Source organism: Ricinus communis, chromosome 7, assembly GCF_019578655.1.
Source record: "Ricinus communis isolate WT05 ecotype wild-type chromosome 7, ASM1957865v1, whole genome shotgun sequence".
NCBI lineage: Eukaryota > Viridiplantae > Streptophyta > Magnoliopsida > Malpighiales > Euphorbiaceae > Ricinus > Ricinus communis.
In genome coordinates this window covers 11,242,217-11,254,671 of record NC_063262.1, presented here as the reverse complement: position 1 = coordinate 11,254,671, position 12,455 = coordinate 11,242,217, and the positions used below count along the sequence as shown (strand labels likewise).

At 28.1% G+C, this 12,455-nt stretch overlaps 1 long non-coding RNA gene across 1 annotated transcript; it reads right to left on the bottom strand.

Annotated features, from left to right (window-relative positions):
- Positions 1-5,803: 5,803 nt before the first annotated feature.
- Positions 5,804-7,642, bottom strand: LOC107261120. The gene is made up of 2 exons (XR_001535084.3): positions 7,363-7,642; positions 5,804-6,072 (listed from the first exon to the last, which is right to left on the bottom strand). It is a non-coding gene; the product is annotated as an uncharacterized LOC107261120 (long non-coding RNA).
- Between the last annotated feature and the right edge of the window lie 4,813 nt (positions 7,643-12,455).

The following is a 12,455-nucleotide window of genomic DNA, read 5'->3' as shown; positions in this document are numbered from 1 at the left end:
AAAATTAAGCAATTGAACTAAAAACTATTTTCTGAAATCAATTTAGACTAAGGTGAAATTCCAAATTCTGAAAGTTTGGAGACTAAATTGTAAAAATTCAAAAATTTGCCAATTGGCTCTATGCAGTGTCGGTTGGCTCTACACACCATTGATTGGCCCAAAATTCTGATTTTCACGTCATCTTTTTATGTTTTCATTTTCGAGTGTCAGTAATTGCTAAAATAAACTTTCTAGAAGAATTTTATTAATAACTATCTAACTTTTAATATTTTTTATAATTAAATAGATATTTGCTGATAACTATCTCATCCACATAAATAGAAGGGGACCCTAGGCCAGATTGGGGATAGTCAATGGAGGCAATACACCTTAGCTAAAAACACCCAAGTTCCCAAAAAGCAAACCTTAGCTAAAAACACTATAGATCCCTATCCAATCTTGGATTCAACCTCCTCCACTACTCCTAAGACTCGAGGATGTGCACAAAATGTTAACAACCTAAGGGTTCCCAAATCCAGTATTTTCAGCTTCTTCTCTACCTTTTTACGATTCATTGTTATTAAGAATATGGTATGGTTTATATGATTGCTTTTAATGTTTAATTTTCATGTTTTATATGATTAGATCTAGGATTTTGCATGAGTTTGTACGTTTATATCATGTTCGTGATTCCTAGATTTTAAAACCGATAACTTATTGAGTTTATAATAATTCACATATTTGATCTAAATTATGTAAAATTGCATGTTTAAAAATTGCTATATTAGATAATCTTTTCATCAATTTGAGTTTCTTTGCCCTAAAATTAGTTTATTTCCATGTTATTGCATGTATATTAACTATTGCCATATGTTCTTTTATGCATGAACCTCAGGTGTCTTTTAGTTAGAGTGCCAAAGATTGCAATTCGTTCGGCTCTATGCACAACTGATCAATTGTATGTATAGTTGATCGGCTCTATGATGTGGCCAAAATTACTTGTTCATCCAATTCGTCCTTTTAGCTGATTTCGGGATTTTTGCTTATCTTTCATAAATTTACTATTATTTTTTACTTAAATAGTTATAAAAAGGTTGTAATAGTTAGTTTTATTTCTTTTTTTTATTTTTGCATTATTTTCTTTAATCAAATACTTTTTATGTGATTTTCAATTACAAGATGGGCATTTAAACCTACGGTTTGAAACTGGATCTTTGCATGCAATGTGTAGCCTATTAGGTCTAAAGAATGGAAAATTAGGCTTAACCTATAAAATTTATTTAGATTTAGGTGGGCTTCACTAGGTTTAATTAATGAATTAGCCCACTTAGATTAGGAAAACTTAGCATGTAAATTGTAGCCCACTTAGGATAAAAATCTGGTAATCAAAGTATAACTTATAACTAGGCTAGACTAGGTGGGCGTTTTTAAACATAATTAAGTAGTTAATTTAAGCTAACAATACAAATAGGAATTGGGCCTAACTAAAAATAGGCTAGACTTAGGTAGACCTCACATGCTATAGTGTTTGATGTGTAGAGATATTATTCGGCATTTACAGTGAATAACTCGTTAAATAATAAAATGAAAAATAGGGACACACAAATAAGGAAGTTGGCTTTTGAAGCTTCCTTATGAAATCTAGAATGCCAATCAATTAGTAAAAGAGTCCTGCAGAATTATCCGAGTGGTAACTCCCTTTCTCCATGCTAATCTCTGCGATTAGTAAGCTTGTCTCTAATTAGGTTGAAAAGCCTTACAGTTGCATAGTCGCTAAAGACACACACTTGGGTATGTGCCCGAAACCGCCGCCCATAGGGGCGACTTTGCTAGGGATAAGATAAGTTTATTTCGGTGTATCCTTATTTTCAATTTTATTATTTAATGGTATATTATTGCATCACTACACTATTTTCATAGATTGTGTGCACTTTGGTCCCTATAGACCCGATGGCGTCGGTTAATAGTTCTTTAGTTCTACCTCGAACCTTGAAATTACGACACCGGCTAACCATCACTCATAAGTAATAAGTAAATTTCCTTCGTGACATGAACCCTTTTAGTGAGGAGATGAGCAAAGGAAGGGTATTTTTTACTTGTGGGAGCCTTTTTTTCTTACCCAAGACTCAATCCATATGGTAATGACCATAGAAATCTCCCCTAAGTACCCAATTGCTTATTGTTTGAAATATTCTCCCTCATAAGAGTTTGAAGCCCACATCTTGGAAGGCCTTGGCCTAAAACATATAGGCTTTGACTTTATATTGGAAAAAATCAACTTGTTTGTTTAAGTTGCTTTTAAAGCAATTCGCATGCACGTCGGTGCTTACTATCCCTCATTGATAGTAAGCTTAAACTAAAAATTCTAGGAAAGAGAGACTCACCTCGAACCATGTGTATGAGTAATAAGGTTGAAAGGATGATTGTAGTATACTTTATGTATTCTTTGACTTTGGTGTGTTTGCTAACTTTATTATTGTGCATTACACGTGCATCATGCATACCATGCATCATACTGATCCTTTATTTTGAGGCTATAAAGATTTGTTACCTACTGCCAATTTTATGTTCTTCATTCCTCCTCAAAATCCTAATTACCTTTTACTATTTATAGAGGTAAGGTTTCAAGGGAAACTCTAAAGGAAGCGATAGATTTTAGGAATATATTGATAAATATCTCATTTTATTTTTAAAATTTAAATACTTATTGATAAAAATGATGATTATTGTTAAGAAAACCTTCTAGAATTTGTATCTGAACGTGAAATTGTCATAGAAAATGACGTCGGAGTGCAAAAAAACCTAATCCGCTCTATGTAGAGCCGATTGGCTCTATATAGAAGGAGCTTTAAAATTACGAATAGGTCCCTAAATTTATAAAACTACTGTTTTGACCTTCAAACTTAATTTTTTTCAACAATTAGGTCTAAATTGATTTCAAAAAGGTAATTCCAGTTGGATTAACCTCGACCATAGCCTCGGATTCGCTTGTCCTTCACCTCTTGAGACCGAGAGGCAGTAACTTTCATCATATGATTTTCCATTTTTCCTCGATATCTAAATCCGAAAAAGGGATGGTGACAATTGACTTCTTCAAGAACTTGTAATCGAAAGTGCAATGAAAAGTCATACAATGACTTAGAACTTTTGATCGTCAATCCTTGCTATCTTCTAAAATTCATCACAACTCATGTATTAAGCATCAATTAACACCATTTAAGTCCATATATAACTCAAATTTCTTTCTTCTTTTCTGTAACCTACAACTAATATATTTCACTAATTGCACACACGTTAAGATACATATATCACCTAATTAAATAAAATTAACCCATAAAATACACATATATTAATGCTATATCTGGAATGTTCTGTACAAGTTGATTTTAAATATCCTAGCCAATAGATTCATGACTCTCAAAGTGTTTTATATTCCTAGTAGATTAATTACTGATAATGTAATTATTGCTTATGAGACTGTTAATTATTGAAAAAGAAAGTAATGGTAAAAAGGATTGGTTGGCTTTGAAATTAGATATAGGTAAAGCTATGATAGTGTAGAATGGGATTTTGGTGAGGCAATTATGACTCGTATGAATTTCCCTCATTTAAAAGCTTAATCGTGTTTTATATTACTTGTAAACTCTTTTATTTTTAATTAATGGACATCTGGAAGGTTTTTTAATGCCTAAGTGAGTACTTCGTCAAGGAGATCCAATATCAGCATATCTTTTCTCATTCTGTATAGAGGGTCTTTCGGCACTGCCAAGGACGGCAGTGGGTGTTGACGAACTTCATGGTATTAAAATTCTCGGAGGTGGACCACAACTTTAACATTCTTCTTTACCGATGTTATGTTTTGGAGCTACTCGACCTCGGTATAATGTCAAGAAGAAGATTCTTAAGCAGTATGAAAAAGCTTGGGGATAAATCAACTTGGATTAAATCAAAGGTGATCTTTTAGCAATATTGTGAGGATGAAGATTTAGCAAGTCTTACAAACTTTATTAGGTATTTCGATGGTAGAGAGAAAAAGCAAGTATTTAGGCCTAAGTCACTATGTCATGCCATTCAATCTATAATAACTCGCTTTCTTTAGGCCTCGACTGATAAGGATGGAAAAATTGTGTTTTTCAAAATATGATGGTAGGTTAGGAATTTGGTATTTGGAAGCTTTTAATCATGCATTACTGAAAAAACAAGAATGGAAAGTAATCTAAGTCTCTAATTTTCATGTGCTCGTATTTTGAAGAATTGTTACTTCTCCACGTATGATTTCTTGAAAGCCCCTAACCATGTTGCTCCTTCCTTTTCTATTTCAGTATTTGTGCTACTAGGTGGCTGTTAGAAGAGGGGTTGAAGTGGCAGGTGATGCTGGTTCTAAGATTCATGAGTTGAATAAGAAGTGGCTCATTGAAATTCTATCAAGCGGATTACATTCTTATATCAATGATGAAATAATTACTAAAACTTTAGTTAATTCTCTCATTGATTTTCAAAATCAAATATGGAGAAAAGATTTGGTTCTTCAATCTTTTCCTCACAATAAAGCGAAGGCTATTTAAATTTTCAATTGAATAGTAAAAGGCCTGAAGATGTGCTACATTGGATGGGGACTAAATCAGGAAAATTCTCAATCGATATGTGTATTATACTGCTCGTAACAAGATTTTGGGAGTCTTTATGTTTTCTTCATCTACTGAACTAAACATTATTGTGCAGAAGTGTTAGAATATTGATGTGCCTCCTCGTGTTAAGATATTTTTTTATGACGAGCTAATCATGATCTTCTCCTAGCTTCATGCTTTGAAAAATTGCCTTATTAGTAGGTTTTTTGGTTGAGATCTTTTATGGGCTTCAAAACTGATCAACTAAATGTTAATAATACAAGAGATTGGTTTTCAATTATTTCAGGATTGAAGATGGAGGACATGGAGGAAAAGTTTGTAGTGCTTCTATATAGACTTGTTGGAAACTTCATAATAAGCAAATTGTTAAGCATATAACATTGATTTCGCCAATGTGCACTGCCTCTGGATGTGCTTAAATTGAATACATTTGCTACAACCAGATTTTACTCATTCTATTGGAATTGGTCTTATTCGTGACTCTTCTAGTATTATGGTTTTAGTCTGCATAAGAGAATCTTTATACGTTGTACTCATGATGTTGGCAAACAAATTGCATGCTGTAAGATTTTGAAAATCATTTAGCACAAGATTTCGCATATGTTCTTATCGTCCAAAGTGATTTGTTGGGGCTTTTTACAAATTTGCAACAACAATTTGAAGGCAATCATCATTTTCAATAGATTTTAGATAATATTCTTATATTAGTTCCTCCTTATTCTAATATTTAGTTTTCTTTTATTAAACGTACAAGTAATTAGTTAGCTCATAATTTAGCAAAGTGATATTATCTTTGAAAATCTTTAGTTGAGATGGAGATTGTCACTATAAGAAATATTAAAATTAGCAGTAACAATTTCTGCCGCTAAAAGTATAAAAATTGCTGCTATAAGTATATGATAATAAATTAGCACCAAATATATTATTTTGTTACTAAAGATTAAATATTAGTAGCAAGAAACTAATTTTGCTGCTAAAAAAATTGTCTAATAAAAATATTATTTTGTTATCAAAAGCTGAATATCAGTAACAATTAATTTTACTACTAAAAGATTATAATTTGCAATAAAAGAATTAATGTCAAAAGAGTGATTATTAACAGCAAAAATATAAATTTTTTACCAAAAGTTAACACAGTCAGCTCTAGATACTTCAATCATATAATATATATTCCCAACCAGAAACACAAACGATAATTGATGAGTGCTCAAGAATGCAATGTTATTATTATTGAGTATGACCCATTGGAAAATAATTCAATAACTGTCAAAATATCAATATGAAGTTTGTTCAGTAAGGAGATTATTAAGTTCTCTAGCTGAAAAATAAACCTCAAAGAATCTCGCCATGCAGCATAAATTAAACTGCATTATCTTCATAAATTGAATTGAATTATCTTCATATTTTCTCCATTTGCCAATACCTTGTTTTGAAGATCAAAAAGTTGGTCAAGCATAAACTGAGTCTGCAAAGCAGTTTAGATAAACAATGTCAAACAACCTGGAAAAGCAACACATTGGTTTCTATTAACAATAGATAGAAACCTGAGAAAAGCCATAAATATAAAATAAATAAATATATATATATGATAAAATCATTAGAGAAACTCATTAAAACAATAAAGGAGTTAATGTATAAACAATGGAATAATAAAATAGGCAACTAACATAAGCATTAGTTTGTTGTTAGAACAAGCCCCTCTCTATCAATACTTTGTTATCCTTATCCTCTAAATATGACTATCTATGATGCTTCCCTTGAGTTTAACATCCCAGATTTGCTAATACATGTTCCATTAACATAAAAAAAATCACATATACTGTGTAAATCCAACAATTCAAGTCATTGTTTAGGTCTAAACATGTAAACCTGCAAATTTAGTTACCCTGGTGGACCGAACTAGCTTTAGCGATGACTCTAACTGACGCTCAAGCTCATTCGTATTTAGGGGACCTAAATCTTCTGAAAGAAGGTTCCTAAAGCATTAATTTTTAGAGGATCAGCAGCAAGAGCAAGTGCTGCAGGTAATGCAATATACAATATCTCTATACCTATTTCATCAATCTTAAATCTATCTTTGCAATTAAAATAGAACACAAAAGATTAAAAATCCCTAAAAAAAGAATTAAATAGAATATGCAATTTAAATTTAAATAACAATGATATTGCACTTCAAACAACTAATAAAACGAGAAATGTATCAGTTAAAGAAAAAGTAAAAGGAGTTGACTCCTATTCATAAGAAATTAAGGGTTTCAACTCTGTTTCAATCGAAGGGAAATATTTGAAATGTAAATAGCAAGCACATTGCATATATAAGAAGATAACATAGAAGTCATTAAAAGTAATTAATGATCTATTACTAAGAATGTCTATGTTGGAATTAGATGGAACTAGCTCATCAAGGAACTCTTTCTAAGCTATAAAGGTAATATCATATGTAGAAGAGTAATGGATATACATTCAGTTAAAGCTATCACATGAAGAAAAATTATTCTCAACGGCAATTCAACAAACACATAATAAGCATTCTTCACTAAACAATTAATTATGACACCTCTATATCAAACCAAAGCTATACCAATGGAAAAGTAAATAAAGATCTGAAATATATATGTGAAGATATATATTCAATTGAATTAACTAAATACAACTCTAATGCAACTGAGAGCAAAAATTAAATTTAGCTCCAACACAAACATGCAAAAATTGATTTCTCAATTAAACCAATTCTAGCAGCCATAGAGGCTTTTACCATTAGTGAGAGTGGGGAGTCGACTAGTAGTGCTGGTTTCACAATCATCGATGGTTTGGTTAGAGAGAGAATGACAATAGTGCGTCTATTTATCTCTCTATGACGCTCGCTTTTCCGACGACAAAAAGAAGCAACTCCAATCATTAATAGTCCATAGGACTAGACAACGATCTTAGCTTTAAGTTTGGCGGAGATCAACAGTGAGAAATTAGGATGGTCGGTGTTTGATAGTGAGAGGATGAGAGAGTGTGAAAATGAGAGGAGAAAAAAATTGAGGGACTTGTATTATATTTTTCTAAATTTATGGCAACAATATTAGTACTGCTACTTTATATTTTTTTTTAGTAGAAATACATATTATAATTTTTAATTTGATGAAATTGAAAAAAAAAAAAGTATTTAAAAAAATAATGCACTATTAAGTCAAAAATATTATTATATTATAAAAAATTTAAAAATATAGATAGCATTAATAAATTTTTTACTACTAATAAAAATTAAAATTAAAACTAAAACAATCTAAAGCAAAAGTATAACATTATATTGTTATAAAATTCTAAAAATCATATTAACAAATATATGATGACAAAAAATTTTTGCTGCAAAAAAGAATTTATTGTATTTTATTATAGTCACAATATTTAGTGTTAATGTATCTTATATTAAACTTTTGATTATAATTTTAATGTTGTTGTATACTAGCTTTTTAGCAACAAAATTTTTTGTTGCAAAATTTTTGCTGCTACTTCTTATATTCCTTATAGTATGTTTCCATTTGAGCTTGATATTTCGTAATTTTAAAAATATTTGTTATTGCTTCTTAATCGAATTATGTTTGTTTTCAAAAGAAAGTCAATTAGAAAGTAATTTAATTAGCATTTTTTATTTGTGAAAAAATTTTGAGTTTTGGTTTACTCACGCTAATCAAGATTAGTGGAAATTCATAATTTTTATAATATAATTTTTAATAAAATAAGAAATTATAGTAAAGCTATTATATAATTTTTGTTAACATCTATTTTCCGGATCTAGATATCAAAAGAATTACGGAAAATCTAATGATGAAAGTTAATGCCTTTCTCGTGTCTCGGAAGGTTGAAAACAAGCGAATCTAGTTAGGATTGAGAATAATTGAACCAAAATTGCTTTTCTAGAATATATTTGGACTCAATTGGCAGAAAAGATTAACTTTACAGAGTAAAACGACAGTTTCTGCAAGTTTAGAGACTAAATTGTCAAAATATTTCAAACTTCTTACCTACAAAGCCAATCGACTTATTTTTTAATTTTGAGAGTGTTTGCCGCATATTTTGACTTAAAAACGCCAAGATTAATAAAAAAGATGTTCTAGAAAGAATATTTAGTGATAATTATTAGATTTTATTAATTATTATTTGAATTTAATTGAATTTTAACTGGATATTCATTTAACTGAATATCTAATAAAGTCAAGAGATTTAATTAATTATTAATATTTACCTAATACATCTAAAATTTTCTAAATGTCTACCTCTATAAATAGAAAAGAATGACCTAAATCTAGAGTTAGCTACATCGGTCACAGGCTATTAGCTATCATGACAAGAAAAAAGGAGAAACCTATATTCATCTAAGCATAGAGTTTTAGGAAATAGAGAGAGAAGTCATTAAGAAAGAGTTTTGAATTAGAATTTTTTTTTTCAGAATGAAAAAGATTTTCTTAACCTTAGACAACACTAGATTCTCATTTGATCTTCAATTCAATCGTCTCATTACCTCTAGAGACTCGCAAATAAGCAATCCATGGTAACAACCTAAAGGTTCCTCCAAATCCATAATCATCAACATTTCTTTTTCTTTTACTAGTTCTTTTATTTTATAATTCTAGACACATGTTAAGATTAATTTCAGATGCTTTATGTCTCTTATGTGATTAAATATAGGGTCTTAATAGTTTTATATATCTTTGTGATGTTTATGTATGCTGGGTTTAAAATATGATAATATGAATGTCCTAGGTTTTGAATCTGATAATATAAATGTATTGGATTTTGGACATATGATAATTGGAATGGTTAGAGTAGCATGTTAAGATTTATGGCTTTTCTTTAATAACTATGTGATTACATCAAGTTTTTAGGACTGCATAATTAAAATCTAGAATTTTCCATGTGAAGTTTCATTTACCTTATGTTAGTTTTTGCTTTTTAGAGTTTGTATTATTTTATATTTTTCGGCTTAATTTAAAAATTTTTTTGTTCTTGATCTTATTTTTTCGAGTTTTAATCATATTTTTATCTTTTGTGCATAATTAAGTCCTAGAGCCGATCGAATCTGTGATCTCACCAATCGGCTTTATGATGTCATCAATCGACTAAGCGCTAAGCCTAATCGCCTTTGTGATGTCATTAATCAGCTGTTCGTCCCAAATTGCCCTAATTCATATATTTTAGAGCCATTTTATTAATTTTTGCCAATTTTAACCTAGATTAGTCATTTTTCTTAAGTTTATTAGTTGTAAGAAGGGTTTTAATAGTTAGATTTACTGATTTCTTTATTTTGTTTTCTTTTTTTGCTTTATTTTGATAATGATAAATAATTGTTGTATGATTGTTAATTAAAATTGGACATATAGAGTTAGGTCCTAAAACTTGGACTTTGACATAAAATTTATAGTCTATTAGGTTAACATATTAGTAAGTTTGGACTTAAATTAAAATTCAATTAGATTTAGTGGACTTTGTCATGTTTAGTTAATTAATCAGCTCAATTAGAATAGAATCATTAAATCATGTCCTAGCATGTAAGATGTAGCCCATTTAGATTAAAATCTTAGTAATTAAAGCATAATTTATAATTGGGCTAAACTATGTGGGCCTTTATATATAATTGGATAGCTAATTAGGTTAATTATTTAATTGGAGATTGGACTTAAAATGGACTAAACCTAAGTGGACCTTACATGCTATAATGGATACTTGTATAAACATAATTATCGTATTTATAAGGAATAACTCATTAAACAATAGATTAAAGACTAAGATATACATATAAGAAAGTTGGCTTCTTGATCCATATCTGGATGTGGCGAAACTTCCTTATGGAATCTAGTATGCCACTCATTTAGTAGAAGTGTCCTAGATAATTATTCGGATGACGACTCCTATCTCCGCACTAGTTTTGTGATTAGTTAGCGTGTTTCTAAATAGGTTGAAAACTCTTACAGTACCTTAGTCGCTAGAGATAATTGAGTGTCTGCTCAAACCACCGCCCATAGTTATATTCTTGACATCATAGAAGTTTTATTATTATGAAAGGGTATAACTTAATTGAAGTGTGGTTATAAAAAGTTTTATTTTGATTTAATTATCTTTCTTATAAAAATGATTTAAAATATATATATATATATATGTATATATATATTATATTACATGAAATCAATATTTAGACATCCTTCATTTTTTTAGTTGGCAATTTATATGAATTTAAACATTATTTATTTAAATTATAAAAAATTTTAATTTTGGAGCATGAGAAGAGCATCACATACACTATAAAAAATTTATTAAAGTGCTAAAATATAATCTCTCATCTATTATGATATTTAAGCTATCAAAACTAAGCTAATGCCACTATTAATATACATAATTCTTATTTTAAAATAATTAGTACTCAGAATTCTCAAAATAAACTTATCCATTTCTATACTAGTTATTTTTTTCTTTTTTCTTAATTTTTTTAAATTTTTAAATATTAAAAATAATATTAATAGCCGATTGTAGATATAAACTATAAATTCTTAATTGATATTTCTCTATTGTTGAGATTGAAGGCTCTAATATTTTGGTCTATTTGCTGCATTTTATCCAATTATTATTCTCATATATTTTCAGTTTATTTCTTACCAATATTACGGTGCAATAAAGTTTTAAAAAAATAATTTTGTGGTTTAAATTTTAATATTTTTTATTTAAATTTTAATACATATTTCTTCATTAAGATTGCTCGTTATGTGTTTGATAATTTAAAAATTAAGAACCATTAAGTTATGCTAGAATTTTATTATTTTCTATAATGCAATTTGGTTCTGATTTTTTAATTTATATTCAACTGAATTTTAGAATTTATTTTATAAAATTTATCGAGATGATTTAATATTTTTATATTTTTTAATATACAAGATGTTATTTTAAATAGACATAAAAATTAGTTGTATGAATAATAAAAAATTAGGATAAGTATAAAAACAATGTCTTGTGGTTTGGTATTTTATATTTAAGGATCATTTTTTTAACAAGAAAGTACCCTGTAATCTTATTTTTTAAATTTTATTATCTTAAAATTAATATTTTTAAATTTTTTTATTTAATATTAGTATAATAATTTTTTTCAATAATAAAATCACTTATTAAGTTATTTAGCATATAACCAATTGCATTTAATTTATAATAAATAAAAATAATATAATTTTTTTAATATATAAGTTTTTTTAACTTTATTAGCATTAAAATGAAGTGATTTTTAAAATAAAATTATAATATTTTTTAGAAATATAGTGATAGTTGATTTGATGGTAAATCACCTACAAAAATTTTCATCATTAAAGATTAATATTTTATGAATATTTCGTCATAAAATTAATTATTTTAGGTTGTAGAGTATTAAAGTGCAACAAAAATAAAACACATGATACTTTTGTATATATATAAAAAAAAATCTTCTAAATGAAAAAGCGTCTAACCACAAGATATATTGTTATATTTTTCTCAAAAAAATTATTACAAAAAAAAAGTAATAACTTCCATGAAAGATATTTGTCATTACGTTTCTCTTTTAAGATAATTTGTGTTAAAAATACCAACTTTATTCTCATGAAGTAACTTAAATATACTGTACATATGCTAGTAAATAAGTTTTTAAAAAATTATTAAGTAATAATATAAAATATAAAATAATGAGATTTTATTTAAGAAAATAAAAAATAATTAAAATAAAATAGTATAATTCTTAAAATAATCTAATTAAAATTACTTTCATTATAGTTTTTTTATCTTATTTCATTATGACAATTAAATGTTTTAAAATTACTTTAATTATAAAATTAAATTTATATA